General features: G+C 38.8%; 1 protein-coding gene and 1 long non-coding RNA gene across 11 annotated transcripts in view; one reads left to right on the top strand and one right to left on the bottom strand.

Annotated features, from left to right (window-relative positions):
• Nucleotides 1–17,361, bottom strand: part of bcl9 (BCL9 transcription coactivator) — a 108,002-nt gene that overhangs the window by 18,152 nt on the left and 72,489 nt on the right. For all 10 annotated transcript variants that reach the window (XM_083523057.1, XM_083523058.1, XM_083523062.1 and 7 more), the window contains one exon: nt 9,929–10,001. The gene's annotated coding sequence lies outside the window, so the exon portion shown is untranslated. The remainder of the gene's footprint in view (nt 1–9,928; nt 10,002–17,361) is intronic.
• Nucleotides 10,696–15,996, top strand: LOC310716184. Its single transcript, XR_014530523.1, has 3 exons — nt 10,696–12,160; nt 12,432–14,527; nt 14,575–15,996. It is a non-coding gene; the product is annotated as an uncharacterized lncRNA (long non-coding RNA).

The following is a 17,361-nucleotide window of genomic DNA, read 5'->3' as shown; positions in this document are numbered from 1 at the left end:
GTGATGAAATAATCTGTCAGCATGGAAACAGGAAACAGAAAAAAAAAATCTGATTATTTACAGAAGTAATTGGGAATTAAATCCTTTGTTGATTATTGGGGGTTGGGGGGTGGGCGGGGGATGTTGTCCATATATTAATCCATATATTAAAAAATCCACTGAAATACTGGCTGCTTCTTTTGAGTGACTACTGGATTACAAGTAAATATAAAACGTGGTGACTCGGTGGATATACTCCAGCATTCCAGTGTTGTACTCTCTTCTCAAGACGACCAATCAATTTAGCTACAAGTTATTAATGCAATAACTAGTGGTCAAAAAGGGAATTGCAACAAGCGGCAATAAAGGCCCACTGGGGAAGGAATATTGCTGCCCCATGCATTGCTGTGCACATTTTCAATGGAGGTGAAGCAGACAGGAGACATAAGACTGGGTTGCTGTATAGATAAGGGTTTTTATGCAATATTAAACTAATCTAAAAATCTTAACTGTATAGAGAGAATAGACAAAGAAAAAAGTGCATGTGTGTTTGATTTACAATTTCTTTTGAAAGATATATTGCAAAAAAAATAATATGGGACAGAAAATATACAGGTATCAAAAATTCACACACACAATGGTGAACTTGTTGCTCTCTTTCCCAGTGCCCAAACTAGATTCAGGTTTATTGTGTGGTTTTGGTGATTTATCTGAGCTGGAAATTTAAATAAAATCTGGCAACCCGGTCTAACGAATAACAGACGCACATGAAATACCTATGCAATGAATTTAAAAAAGGTGGATTACGTGCTCTATTATTAATTTCTTTAAAATGCCTTTAGAGAATGAACGAGATCAAGGAAACACGAACACGTATCAAGCAACAAGAGATAAATCAATTCAAAAATGACAAATATAATTGATTGATGTACCTTCAAAGAGGCCTTGTGATTGAACTACTTCATTGTTGATCCTCTCTAATATCACAGCAAGCCAGTTCTCCAGTTCTGTATTTTCCGGACGTGTAAATAGAAATAGGGGTGAAAAACACTAGACGTGGCAACCTTAAGACTTGCAGTACGAACAAGAAAGTTAAGATTAATGTGGTGGGAGAACAACAACAACAAAAAAAATCTTCAAAAGGACAGGTAAGGTTTTAGGACTGAAGGAAAAGAATCCTGAGTGCAAGTTGAAACCACCTTAACAAATCGCAACAAAACTACAATTTATTATAAAAAAAAACAATGAAACCCAGGACACTGCAACTTCGAGCTTTCTGCCAATACTGCAAAAAAGGGGTCTAATATGTCTGCTTTCCTGTATTAATGCTTAGCGCTTGTGTCTTGTGAGATTAACAGTAATGGCTGCTCTACTTCAAAAAAAAAAAAAAAAAAAACTAGGAAAAAAGTGAGAGGGGGAACCCCATATTTTTTACACATCCAGAAACAACACACTCCTACTGCCTATGACTAGCACTCCTGTTAAAGAGTTTCCAATGAAGTGGTCTGTCATACACACACACACGCACGCACGCACGCACGCACGCACGCAGAGAGTACTGGAACAGTTGTTTTGACTGTACATATGTTTTGGGAAAGCCCCGTTTTCAACACATATGCTGTTGTGACATCTGGGCGTTTGTCAGACAGGTTCCCACGTCTCCTTCCTGCTGAAAGATGACGTGTTACTGTAGCTTTCTGTTTCGCCTGCCTGAGTTTTCCTTGTTGCATAAGAAAAGAATGTTCATGCTCATAGAAGCTCAAATAGGTTTTTTTTTTTTTAGTAAACAAGAAGCCAACGATCAGTGGACACTTATATAGAACATAATTGTATTGACATTAACTGACCATTAAATCAGGTAAACCTACAATATTGGTCATTTTGATGGTTAACAATTACTGAGTGCAGTCCATTTGTTCACCTCTAAACTATCCATTAGTGGCAAGCAGTTAGACACACATGATAGCTTGTGTTGTCTACTGACACTAAAAGCAAACCAGTCCGATAAAAAAACGGCTCTTATAAAAGGGAGGTTTTGCAGAACATACATAAGGTAGTGGCTTTGCCGTTAAGCAAAAAAATATGAACCATTTTTTAATTAAATATACATCAACTAAACACTGTCTGATCAAGTCTTGCTTTCAAAGTGTTTAGATTTTAGGGGGTTTAGATGTAATTGTGTTTGTACATGTGTCCTGTTTTTCCTGCTACTCATTTGACGGTGGGTTTAAAATCAGAGGATAGAAAAAACAATCAAAAAGCGAGTCCCTCCTGTCTAATATAGTATACAATTTTAATATATTTCCTTTTAATGGTCTGAAAATTCTAGTCAAACCACATCTCTCTGCTGAAAGAAGCTCAATTATTGCTTTTTGATAAAAGATCAACGAGGAGCCAACGATCAGTGAACACTTACATACAACGTGATTACATTCACGTTCAGTTTTTCGTTAACCAGGTAAACCTACAACCCAAATATGAATAAATTGTACGTCCTAGAAGTGAAAACATGTACGCACATTCATTTCTAAACGCTTTCTGTGGATGGATCTGAAATGACGTTTGGTCCCTACAGTGTGCTCGGGGATTTAACTCTGCCTGGGATTATGAAAAGCCTAAAATAACACTAGAACTAATTCTGACTTGAAGATGTAGAATCTAGCAGAACGTCAGTGACGATAAACTGGTATACTGTGGTATAATTCTGTTAAGGAAGTGACTATATTTAGTGCCCATGGTTTCTATGATACTGCTAATGTAGTCTCGGTTTGCATTTCAAGGGGGTTGCTATGGCAGCAATGAACGAGGAAACCTAAAGAGAAATTGAGCCGAATCAAGCTTTCCCCATCAAGTCCAACAGCGGCCTACGTAGCATACAAGTGAATGAATCAACAAAAGAAAATTATTTTAAAACCATTCAGGCCCCTTTGTTTCAGGCACACATTAAAAATCATACGCTTTTCATACTGATTTGGGTGTAAAAAAAAAGACGTATAATTCCCACCTTTCCCCAACGAGAGGTCTTTGAACACTAATGTAGGACTGGCTTCATCTACATCTCATCCTGGACTGACAGCTGATCAGTGCAAACGGAATTAAAGCAGATGAAACGAGTTATGGAGGGTTGAAAATAATATTGGCAAAGTGCAAACAGCATAGGCACCGGAGGCTCGATATCGAAATCTATGAATTCAAATCATTGAGGAACAACAGCGAAAGTGAACAGAGAAAGTGAGATATTTCCAGTGCCAATGCTGACAGACAAGCAAACAACCCAAAAAAACACCAAGTATACACACACACACACACACACACACACACACAATATCCGTGCTGTTTATGCCCGCTTTGAAAAAGCCAAGCATATTATGCAAATTCCATTTTCAGGCAGAGCCTCAAATTAGTAAAAGAACTCTTCACTTTCAATTTCTCTCTTGTCCATATCTCAGTGCGTCTCTCTCGCATACACACGCGGCACTAAAATCGGCTGCAGGGTTACACCTAGAAATAATCTTGGGCATAAAAATGCCTGTTTAATCCACGTGTAGTTGCAATATTCACTAGATCAAGGCAGGAAAGATGAGCTATGCTGAGCTTGCATCTTTCTGTCCCCTGTGATTTCATCTTTCTTTTTAAAAGAACGTAATGCAATATGTAAACAGGCTAGCGTCAGCAAGAAGTCAAACGATCGATTGTACTATTTTTTTTTACATGTACGTCACCAAAATAAACGTAAATCTTGAATATGTTGGATTGAGATGCATGCTGCCCAGAATAAAAGCCGGTCATTCGAAAAGGTAGTGTGCAGCCGTCTCGCAAAAAACAATCTGAACCAATTCACCAGAGGAGAAAAATTAATAATAATAATATCTCTTCAGATCTATGAAATATTTATTTTAAAATTAACATAAAAAAAAACAAAAAAGTGTGATACTAATTATAATATGTAGAGTTTTAAGAGCGCTATCGATGTATAAAACGCGTTCGGTATGAGCGCACAGGTAGATATGAAGCATTCGACAAAAGCATGAACAAACCGTTGTGTATCGGAGTAAAGAAAACATTCACGGCGCAACTATTTACATTCCCGTAATAAACACAAAATCCTGTCTTAGAAACAAAGCTGTGTAGAAACCGCCTGTAAAAAAAATATCAACCCTCGCCTGTAGCTCTTTACACTCAACTACTTCCAAATACATAAATATCACGATAAAAAAAAAAATGTTATCAAGGGGGGAAAAAAGGCATGGTAAAAGCACACACATACACACACACAGAAGCAATGCATTGTTGGTGACATTATATTTTGCCTCAGACGCATCCGACCTCATCTAGCTGAACTTTAGAGAAGGGAGTTTTCTCTGAGGGGGAGAAAAAAATAAATACTAATCGTTTAGTAACTTCCTCGCCAGACTTTTACCTCAGCATTTATTAACGAGGATCATTTACCAAACTAGCTTACTAGCTAATGTTAGCAGTTCATCAAGATACTAGCTTCTAGCTGTTCCCTAACATAATAGCTTACTAGCTAATGTTAGCAGTTCATCAAGATACTAGCTTCTAGCTGTTCCCTAACATAATAGCTTACTAGCTAATGTTAGCAGTTCACCAAGATACTAGCTCCTAGGTGTTCCTTCATTTAATAGCTTACTAGCTAATGTTAGTAGTTCACCAAAATACTAGCGCCTAGCTGTTCCCTAACACAATAGCTTACTAGCTAATGTTAGCAGTTCACCAAGATAGCTACTAGCTCCTAGCTGTTCCTTAACATAATAGCTTACTTGCTAATTGTAGCAGTTCACCAAGATACTAGCTTCTAGCTGTTCCCTAACATAATAGCTTACTAGCTAATGTTAGCAGTTCATCAAGATACTAGCTTCTAGCTGCTCCTTAACATAATAGCTTACTAGCTAATGTTAGCAGCTCACCAAGATACTAGGCTCCTAGGTGTTCCTTCACTTAATAGCTTACTAGCTAATGTTAGTAGTTCACCAAGATACTAGCTCCTAGCTGTTCCCTAACACAATAGCTTACTAGCTAATGTTAGCATTTCACCAAGATACTAGCTCCTAGCTGTTCCTTAACATAATAGCTTACTTGCTAATTGTAGCAGTTCACCAAGATACTACCTCCTAGCTGTTCCTTAACATAATAGCTTACTAGCTAATGTTAGCAGTTTACCAATATACTAGTTCCTAGCTGTTCCTTAACATAATAGCTTACTAGCTAATGTTAGCAGTTCACAAAGATAATAACTCCCCTAGCTGTTCCTCAACATTATAGCCACCAGCTAAATTAGATGAATGTATGCTGTTCCCTGAAATACTAGCAGCTAGCCAATGTAATCAGTTCAAGTTTAAAGATTCAAGCTGATGTTAGCTGTTCCTTAAAATATCTACAACCTGACTAACTGTATGTGAGCTGATCATGGAAATATTAGCTACTATCTCCCTAGCTAAAGTTGTGTTTATTTAACACAAATGAGATAATGTTAGCCGTTAGCTCTGTGAGCCGACATGCTCCGAAAGACAAAGATCGGGAATAATCAAAGCGATAACTGTCCGTTATAACAACGAAAAACACAAACAGCGATTTAAAGTTTGTGAACTCTTTGGAATTCTCTATATTGCTGCACAAATCTGACTCAAAACATGAGCAGAATGCCTCCATTCCTCAGAATGACTGATCAGAACCGGTTATTTGCAGTGAACATAAAGGTCGCATCAGATAATGACGGTGAAACTTCACATACTTTCACATAAATAAATGACTATAGTTTTGTCTCTTGAGTGAAAGTCGGATGTTTTTCAGAAATACGGAAACTTTCAAGCACCAATTTTATTTGTTAGGTTATTATAAAATACAACATGCACATAAAACTGATTCAGGGTTTAAAGTTTTAACAGCAACAGTAGGTCAATGTTGAATCCACTGAGCTCTTAAGTTTCACAGACATGGGACTGATGTCAGAATTCATAATATATTTCAGAATATATTTTGTACAGAGCAATAAAAATATTATTTTGCATGACATGGTCTATGTGACTGTAAACCGCTTGAAGGAGAGTTTGGGAAGGGAGACGCCCGAAAAGGATTCCTGAGTAGGAAGCGCATGGTGTCGCTTCAGACAGAAAAATGTAAATTGACAGAATCCCAAATCCTTAACAGCAACCAAATGTAGTTCTATATGTAGTGCATTAAATTCCATCAATGTGCTTTTGATTTCTTTAGCAAACTGCTTCCTGGTGTACATTTGGACAGTTTGATGGCTCATTACCAGTATTGTCTTCACTTGTCCTGCCATCTTTTTGATGAGACATGTTTTGTCAGTGACTGGCGATCTTATATTTAAACCGAAAAAAGTGTCAGATGATTTTCTCTCTCTCTCTCTGATGGATCTTCCCATACCCAGCCCAGACTATATCTGCATTGGTCTTAAAATAATAAATCAATCTGAAGCTCTGAAAGTCTCTATAAATGTATTTCTTGGGTAAATACAAGTAACAATAAAGTACGGAATATGTGAGCATGTGATCTCGATATTGTGACCAATCACAATACATTGAGATGTTTTTTATTTTTATTGTGAAACTATATCAAATAATCATTAAAAATGTTGACTAGAAAAAGGTTTCCACAACAAGCTTTTTAATCTTGAGAACTAAGAAATGTAAAATACACCTCTATGACCTCACACACACACGTCAGTGCTATGACATTTCTGTTGAATCTTCCACCCTTCTAATAAACCCAAAGTCTCCTGTAGAACTGTGGAATATTAATCTAATAAAAAGCCATGATGTATACTGGTCTAGAACCCACACGGCAGTGTGAAGTGTGTCTGTGTGTGGGGGTGTGTGCATGTGCATTCTCTAATTTGCTCCCAACCTAATAGATAAAGGGCTTTAGGGCACATTAACGCACTTTTTTCTGGCGTTAGCAAAATGTCATTGTGTCCATTCACACTGCGCCCTTCCCTTTACCCCTCACTGGTAACAAGCAGAAATCAGATAAGCCTCATATAAGAATTTAACTGCAATTTCAAAAAGAATCATAAGAGCAAGGGAATGGCGAAAACGAGAAAGAGAGCGAGAACAGAAGACAGTAAAAAAAAGAAATCCATTCCGGCACACTAAAGACTCCTACAGGTTCGTGCATCCTGACACAACACCTTGAAGTCATGCTGAAGAGTATCATTTCGGCTTTAGAGAGCTCAAGGCGGGATTGAGACCCACGGAACCAACACGATCTGACCAGCTTGGCATCGTGGGTCAAATAAACCCAATACAGGCAAAGAGATTCCTTGAGTCCGGTCTGCAAAATAGCCAAAGGCTAAACTAAAGCGCTAAAACATTACTGTGAACTAACCACATGCTGCAGCCCAAATCGAGCAACATGCACGGATTCAGTTCCTGTTTACGTGTTTTGGGTTTTTTCCATTGTCTTGCGCATCAGATAATCGCGGTTATACCGGTAGCCTAAAGGTATCCAATTAAGAAACTTTCTTACACAGTGTGAAACGCCCAACACCGGGCGGTGTTATTTAGATCAACAAGCGATCAGTCAACGCGTTAATAAAGAAAACAAGTTGGATAAGATGGATAATTATCGATATAAAGGATTGAGAGCTTGTAAATCAATCAAACGCAAAATGTAGTTGTATTTAAAGTTTTCTACGCTAATCACATACACACATACCGATTAAGAAAATCCAAAACAACAAGTCACACTTGCCAACTCCTTCATGATTCAAATGACAATTTGTGAGACGTGGTGTACAGAACTGGTTTATCTTTTCAACTGTGTAACAGTTTACAGCCAGTCATACGCACTCCGCTGTACTACTAAAGCTCCGGTTGTAATCCGAATCGCAGTGTTGCCTATATCGAATGCACTCGCTCTAATGCATTATCGCTTCTATAGCTACAACCGTCACACAGGGACCGGTAAAGCAATGAGAAATCGATATGGCGAGGAGGCATTTAGTTAGCAGTTCCAGAAGGAGTCTCCAGCGTCGGCGCTTTACGGTAAGAGGTAAAGCTGTCGCTAAAGTCACACAAACAGATATGGTGTGAGCTGCTACAACGCAAGTGAGAACAGGAAGTAACTTTTTTTGCAAATGTTCCACAATTTTACACATATCTATACACTGATGTAATGTACAGGTCAGTTTTTTAATATTTCCTTTTTATTAATGATTATATGCTAAACAAGGTATGCTAATTGCTTTTTTAATTGCTAATCGCGTTTAAATTATTTTTTTGTATCCGAAAGGTTATATTATAAAGGTTAAAAATAAGTAAATGAATTAATTAATAATAATAACAATAATAATAATAAAAAATAATCCGTCCCAATATGGAATAGTTTGTGTGTTTGGATGTGCCGGCAGTTTATACACTAAGGGAAGCTTTTTTCATCGAATTTTTCATTGTGTGCTGATGCTATAAAAATATGAAAAACTTGATAGTCTAGAAAAGTTTTAAATAAATAAGGACTTTATGTATATTCAAATGTAGAACCGACCTAACTGTTACTGTGCGTTCACTCACAACACACCGTGACCCTGACGAATATACTGACATTTATGGCATTTGGCAGACGCCCTCATCCACAACGACATACATTTCATCTCATTTATACAAATACAGCAGCTACGGGGCTAAGAGCCTTACTCAGGGGCCCGGGGTAATTCCAGTGCTTTAACCTCTAAGCTACCACTTTCCCCTTCAATTTCCAGCAATATGACCAACCAAAACATACAAAATTTTTGTTTTATACATATATTTTTTATTTTTTTTTTTAAATCAAACATTGCAATGGTATTCCAAGCAGGATCATAGAAAATGGCGTTTTTTTTCCTTTCCCTTTTATCTTTTTTAAACACATTGAACTACACTATTAATAGATTTAAATATGATGCATCAATAGATTAATCCTTCAAAGTGAAAAAAAAAAAAAAAAAAACCTAAACAAATTGACACTATAACAAACGACAAGCTACTTCCATATGAAAAAGAAAATTGACTAAAAATATGTAAGGGGAACATAGCACGCGTTGATGCTCCCCGTTTCTTTGTGGTGCATTGTGGGAACGGTTGTATTTATTTATTTATATCAAAAAGAGTGTGAACATTCCGGTGCACTGAAAAGATTATGTGAATAAAACGGCTTTTAAAATGGCCGACTCCCTGATGACTACTGAACAAGAGCGCTGACCGAGGTGCACTTGAACATGTTTAAAAGAATAACAAAACATCTCGGCGGCCTTTGTGATGCGCGTGTAAATGGAATAAAACACTGGGGGGAGATTAGAGAAAGAATGACCATTCTGATGGTAACGGTGTCTCGCGATGGCAAGCTTTTTTCTAAAACTGTACGAGACGTACAAGACGCGTGAGATTGAATTGGTTTTAGTTCTGGCTAAAACTAGGAAAGGAATGAAGAGAGGCCTCGCACAGCCGGCTGGACCCAAGCAATTTTCCGTAAGTCATCTATTTTCTGTTGTCCACAAACTGCGTCTACGCGAGCAGAGTTTTCTGGATTGTTAAGTATTTGGAGGCCTGAAACAGGGGTTACTCCAAAAATTTTTCCCTCGCTCTCGATCCTCTGCCATGCGAATATTACTCCCTCCATAACTATAGTCTCGGCAACAGATGTCCACAATCAAATCCATGGTTTTTCTGACTTTGCATCAGATGATAATTTCAGCATTTACAACCCGAAGAGTGCCGGGTGGAACAGCCCGAAAAATATGGATCTCATGAACAAGAAATCTCGTCTACGCAGCTAAGCTCTTCCTCCCTCTCACACGTTCCTTCTTACCTCAACCAACTCCCCACCCCCAGCCCACTTTCACACATGGCTCTGTCTCTCACAGCAGGCCCCCTGCAGAGGAACCTTTGTCTGACATGGTTCTGGAGATGTCAGCAGCAGCAGTAGTACTTACCATGTCTCTGTGTGTCACGATATAGCCGTGGCCATGGCTGTTTCTGCACTGCAACTGGACACCACTCTGTGATCTGAGAGAGAAACAGACACACGCACACACAAAGAAAAAGAAGAGAGAAAGCGAGACGCTATGATTATGTAAATGTAACAGAAATCATGACTCTATAAGTGTAGTTGGGAATTTTCCTTCACTTAAATGAGTCACAGGACCGTCATAATACTTGCATCTTATAATAATTGTGAAAGCCAAAAAGCATGGTTTTGATCTCTTACATGCAAAATACATCCTGAAACATGTTCTATATCCTGATTATCGATATCTTGAAGCAGACTATTTGTCTTGCATTGATTGCGAGTCCGGAGGTCAAGCGCCATATTAGCATCGCAGGGACACAACGCGGCATGTTTAGAATGTTCCCACGATTTTAAATGCTATATTTTGAATGAGAAACCAAACAAAGAAACTCGGCTCGGCCTGTCAGCAAGACGTCATATAGGAGTCACGTCGGCGTGGGTATTAACTTGAAACAAAAGGAGGACAGTGTAGAACCGTCGTCTTGAAAATATGGTAAGTATCAAGGAATATGGTTTTGCAAATGGTATTGGATATGATAAGGGTTTTTTTTGCGTTATTTGAAAACTGGAAGCAAACGGTGTGAAATTAAAATGTCGTATTTCATCTCTAAAACCTGTAAAATAACCAGATTTTGTTCGTCCACTTTTGTTTTTTAGTAACAAAAAAAAAAGGAATGTTTATGAAAAAACAAATAATTGACCAGTTTTCCCCCCCAAACCACAACATTGCAGCAGCTTATACATTTTGATACATGCTGTGTATATTTGTGATGTTTCTCTCGTATCACTTTCCACTAAGAGTAATTAGGGCCTTGTTATTTTTTCCCCCCACTGGCCTTTTACTTCCGTTTCCCTTCACCTTAAACAGAACAGCATTGAGAAGCACTCAATCATTATTCGATAACATTTATAAAAGCCTGTAAGGCTCAAACCTTTCGTTTTTGTGGTCAGCCCAACTTTAAGCCAAATGACATTTATTTTAATGAAATCGGGACAAACCTTTCCTTCAGTGGGAAGACGGCTCATGGGTAAAACTTTGTTGAAATGTAAAGGACAGTGATAAGATTTCTCACGACGTCTACAGGAATGAGTTTTTCTGTAATCTGCAGTTTGAGCTGTAAAAGGGATTTACGGGTATTCCTGTGGTTATGCTAATAAAATTTGTCAGCCGGTGATAAAGCCGGTTTTACGCTACAAATGCTTGATGGTGGCGAGATATTGCGAGTTGAGTCAACTTCTGCATTACCAGGAACAATTACGACCCTGATCAGCATTTCTTTTCCACATTCTTTTTTTGTTTGTTTTTTTCTCTTTGATGATAAAGAGCGCCGTGAGATGACGCATCGCATTCTATGTTTAATGACTGCACAAACCCACGCAGATCCTCGGCTCGCTTTTATAGATCACGCGTGGTGTAAAACCGCCGGCTCCAGGTGTGGGTTCATGTCTCTCATAAAATGGGCTTCCTGTGAAATCTAGACACGGGTCTTGCATTTATGTGGTTCGTGATAAAGAAATTGTGATCGTAATATTTAGTGTTACATCGAGCGTGATCTAAAAAAACGGTGAAAATATTTCCTCAAATCGGACACCAAGGCGCTGCAAAACTGTCCAAATGGAGACATGAGAGAAAACATTAACTACAGTGTGACACGTAGACACATGAGAAGCCTGATATCAGATACACGTGTTTCCGTCTTCCACTTTCAGCTAAACGTCTCACATGGATCACTCAACTGCCAGCACCTGGGGCCGCAAATACACACAAAGAAATGGAGAGAGAGAGACACACACACACACACACACACACACACACACACACACACACACACACACACACACACACACACACACACACACACACACACACACACACACAGACAGACAGACAGACAGACAGACAGACAGACAGACAGACAGACAGACAGACAGACAGACAGACAGACAGACAGATCGAATCACGCCACAAAAAAAGGACGAGGGCGGAGCCGGCTTCCTAGAACCTGCTTTAGCGGAGGGTGAGAGAAGGAGCCTCAAGCAGCCGTGCGTTTTCTTCATTAGTAAACAAGCAGAGAAAAGCAAACTGTTTTCCAATGCCAACTTCAGCTCTTGGAGCACCGCCAACAGTCAAGGGCAACACACTACTGTTCATCAGGCTCCATGAATAAGTTAGTTTCTTTTCGGCTTCTCCCGTTAGGGGTCGCCACAGCGGATCCTCCGCACGTTTGATTTGGCACATGTTTTACGCTGGATGCCCTTCCTAACGCAACCCTCCCCAATTTATCCGGGCTTGGGACCGGCACTAAGAGTGGCTGGGGATGGTTCCCTGACCGGGAATCGAACCCGGGTCGCAGCGGTGGGAGCGCTGCATCTTAACCACTAGACCACCAGGGGACCATCAGGCTCCATGAATACGGGACCATCAGGCTCCATGAATACGCCTCTTTAAAAACCGCAGTACAATAAACCCGTGTGTGGAGTAGAGCAGCTCAACCTACAGAGCTGCTTTTTAAATATCCTGGAACACGGAAGTAAAGCCGACTGCGTTCGCACCCTACAGACCCGAATTCTTTCTTATCGGTGCAGAATGCAAGGTGTAGTTCAGATTTTACTTGCTATTCACCCAACAAGCATGTTCTTAGATAAACTCCTCCAGACTGTAACCTGACTTCTCCCTGACCAGCAGGGCAAAGGGAGCACGAGATGTCGCGTCTAATCGTGCAGATTCTATCCTGTCACGTGACTTGTCATGGTGTAGGATAGAACAGGTACCTTAAATACCACATTTCCATCTTGAGTGTTTAACCTTCTACAAAATGACTAGTAGAAAAAGCAGCATAATAAAAAAAAAAAAAAAAACCCTGCATATTCAGGACAAGATCTTAAATTAAAGATCATATGTTCCAGGGAAGAATAAGATGGACACTGATGATTGTGCCAGAAAAGCTAGTTTGAGTATTTCCAGTATTAACAAAGCTCAACAACTACACAGAAAAACACAGGTGTGGAAACACTACAACCATCCAGCAAGTGGCAGTTCTGTGGGGGTGCAAACGTTCTGTTGAGGGGAGAGAGAACAGAAGAAATGCCAGACAGGTCTAAGCTAAAACCACTACTCTACTCAATAAATACACAATAGGTTGAGAACTTTGGGACTACAACAGCAGAAGAGCATTTAGATTTCACTCTTTTCAGCCTAAAGCAGAAAACTAGCCAATAACGGTCACCAATACTGCACATATCTTACACAAATACATCGTCTTTTCAATAAATAAATACAAATATTTATTATATCTTGTGGAAAAAAATGTGCTCCACTTATTCTTTGGTATATTTTCTTGCTACAATATCCCTCTGAGATCCAAAGTATTGGGAGACAATCGAAGGCAAACATTAACTTCGCTTTAATATGAAGCATCAGACAAGCAACTCTTACAGGAAGAGAAGTTAGAGTTCCTGCACATTACATAGCATATATACCAATAATCTGCCCGACTGATCAAACACAACTTGCACAACCACAATCCCTACAAGTCAACCAAAGCTAAAAGTACCGGTTTGAATTAAAGATACGCCATGCAAATAGCATGCGGTTGTTTTTCCCCCAGTAGGGTTTCAGGAGGAAATAATTAAGAATAAATAATACAAATGTTATAATACGGTCAACCGCCGATAATCGCGATTCGGAAAATCCACGGGTTCTCGTTTGGAACCTGATTAACAGCAAGTTGTGGATTATTTTAAAATGGACGGGAATCCGCAGTGGGACCGAATGCTCAGGAACATTAGGAATAACATTTTAAACTGATTTCACCAATAAATTAAAAAGAATTTTTTTTAAACATTATCGGATAAAAGTGACAATGTCTAGATAAGGGGTCACCAACCAGGTCCTCCGGCAAGGACCACGAGTCGCCCAAGGGCCTTTTCTAAAAAATAGCTCACCATAGCACCACTTACCAGTGTGCTGCATCGAATTTTTTTTTGTTGCTATTCTTTTTTTTAAACCCATTCGCATTGGTATATAGTTATATATAGTCATAAGTTAAATGAAGTTTTGCATATTGATATTTATCCGTTTCCTACTTTGTTAAATCATTGTTGATAATTATTGTGAGAAATCATTTACATGATCAGTGTCTTCACATAGATAAATATCATTAATTATTAATAAAAAACAAAAGGTAAATTGAGCAAATATGTTATTTCAGAAGTGTGTAGCCCCTCACATTTATCAGTACCCAAGAAGTAGCTCTCAGTCTCAAAAGGTTGGTGACCCCTGGTCTAGATGAATTCACAAAAGGTACCATTTGAGCTAAAATGCGTCCAAAATTCATGGATTTACGGAACCCATGATTTTCATAACCCCTGCGGACCACCGTACATTTTTTATATTGTACCTTATATTGTGCAATTGTTTTTATACTGTGTATATATATATATATATATATATATATAATTTTATATATATATATATATAATTTTATATATATATATAAGTATTTATTTCACCGAAAAAGCTGTAGCTAACTATTATACAGGTTGTGATGTAGAGTAAAGAGGTCTTAGGTACAGCATTTAAGTTAATCGGAAAGCTGTTCAGTAGAGTTGAACAATATTAAACAATATTAACATCGTTTTTTCTATTAATAAAGGCAAGATGGTCATCTAACGTGACGAAATTTTAAAAATAAAAAAAAGTAAACAAAACCATTTCTATATTAAGCTATAATCTAATTCACAACAGAAAACATGTCAAATTAACACCAGAATTTTAACATGAAAATAAATACCATGTTATAACATTTACAATTATGGCATTCGGTAGACACCCTTTATCCAGAGAGACCTACAACTCTCTCATATAGAAACTGAGAGGTTGAGAGTTAAGGGCCTTGTTCAAGAGCCCAGCAGTGTTCACGTGATAGTGCTGGGATCTGAACGTCTTAACCACTGAGCTACCATACCAAATGATGCCATTTCTAGGTTTTTACCTGTCAATATGTGCAGGTGCAAGGTAGCAAGTGCTTAAGTCACATGATATTTACATAGAAGTTTCTTCACTGGGGAAAAGTACAAAAAAAACCCCACAACTACAGGTGTGTAACTTTGGAAACGTTGACAAAGCCGAAAAAAAAATACGTTTCTGATCTTTGCTTTAAAGAGCCTATGATACTTAACTGCAGAAATAAAGGGGTCCCCCTACCATATCCAGCTAGATAACATAGTTAAAGAAACGTATGACTGAAATGATCCTGCGCTGCTGCTTGTTAAAGTCGTACTGCATGTACTCTATTGTAAGACATTCAATTATCAGTAAAAAGAAACTCCATCTTAATGAAGCACATACTCGGAGACCGACGTGCTCACGGCCCTAATTTGGTGCACAAATTGATGGTGGCATCGCGTGAAAAGTGTGTTAGCAACCTTTCTCTGAGAGAATGAATAATATTTTTGGCCAGTATTACAGAAGTAAGTTAAAAAAAGTTTTTTTTTATTTAAACAAAAAACGGGAACATGAGCGAGATTTACGATGATGTCAGTCAAATTAAACCACATAAAAACAAGAAGCCGACCAGATATTAGCATCTGGAATGCTAACTAATGTACATGGTATCGTCTGCGAAAAACTTAGCATCCTGATACCAATCACAATCAACAGTTATTAAGGATGTCCGATATTTGTCTTTTCGATCGTTGCTGAATGAACAATATGAAAATCAGTGCCATGCTGCTAAACAACAGTTACCACAAACTAAACATTTCCTGTTAAATCTTTAGCGTTTCAGCGTAGCATTTGTTTAACAGCTCCCCAACCACAAACGCATCACTTTCCCCTGCTGCCGAGTATAAATAATGTTCATGTTTGACTACTAAGCAAATGCACTAGTGGCAAATCCCCCCCTCCCCCAAAGCATTCCTTCAATCATAAACATTAGCGAGTGTGTGTTGTGTTTAATACAGTAATAATAATTCAGATGAAAAGATGGCTATAAAATGACCTTTTCAGCTGATATTTTCTGGTATTTACATTTATATGCTTACATTCATAACACCAAATGTATTGGGACAGATAGCCTTAAATCAGTAACATTAATATTTGGTCACATATCCCTTGTAAGTGATCTACTGACATCACCAAACCCAACACTTGTCAACGTTTTAATGAAGTTCCTTCCAAATTTTTGTATCGAGTGGTTTCTCCCTTCAATCTTCTCTTTATGAGGTAAAAAAAAAATATAATAAAATAAAAACATGCCCAATCAGGTGATAGACTTGGCCAGTATAAAAACACCCACTGGTTTTCCTTAGCAGTGCGGTTTGAGTCATTGCCTTGCTGCGTGATGAAGTACCTCCAGGTTCCAGCAAACTGGCGAAGTTTCTATAGACTTCTGTTTCTATAGGTTCTGCTGCTTCCAGCGAGAGTTACGTCAAAAACGTTCCATGCAATTCCCTCCCATGACACCATTCCTACCATGCTTAAGCCTTGTTTAGGATCATGAGCACATTCTTTCCTTCTCCTACAACACAAAAGGTGCTCAGATGGGTTGAGGACAGAACTCAGTGTAGGCTGATAAATTCAATTTCATACTAGAATACATACGGATACAGGGTCACATTAACGAAGCTTTATTTGTACACAGGCGCATCGTAATAACGTGTTTTGGCCTCTTTATTTAGATGAAGGAAAATCTTCAGTCTATAGCAAAGAAAGACGATTGTAAAGAACTCTGCCTTTCCAATTTAAAATATTGGAGGTACGAGGTGGTATCAAAAAGTTTCCTGACAAGCTATCGCCTTCGAAATAGCACTGCACTGCCATACCGTGCTTCAGCGTTCCTGCCACTACTGGAATATGTCCTGGAAGTCTTCTTTTCTACGCGTGTTAAACCCTTTCCTGCTATTCACACTGGATCAACGGTGTCGAAACGGCAACCATTGGGTCAGATCTTTATCTTCAGGAAGAGGGTGGTTGCGGAAATGAGATCGCGTGGCACGTTCTCAGACGTATCACAAAGTTTTCGAGAGTGAAGCTCATTGAAGGTCTTTCTGATCTCTGGTCGTCTTCCGGTGATGTCCTTATTCTCTTGAAGCGCCACTCAAAACACCTCGCGACATCGCCGAGCATCGCCGAGTCAAACGTGGCAGATTCGCCCCGGTTTTCACGCTGAATTTCACGTTTGCTCTTTGCTCTAACTGTCTGTGATGAAATCCCAGACGTGGTCAGAATAGCACCAGTTAGCACCATTAGTCTCAAAACTTTGATACCACCTCGTACGAGGGTCAGATTTCCACGGTTTTTGGCTATATAGTGTATTATGAGGTCCTCTCTGATGGCTGCTGCGGTAGCTGCAA

The sequence above is a fragment of the Silurus aristotelis genome, assembly GCF_946808225.1.
Source record: "Silurus aristotelis genome assembly, chromosome: 20".
Lineage (NCBI taxonomy): Eukaryota > Metazoa > Chordata > Actinopteri > Siluriformes > Siluridae > Silurus > Silurus aristotelis.
Note: the sequence above shows the minus strand (reverse complement) of the source record. Positions and strands in the feature narration are given on the sequence as shown.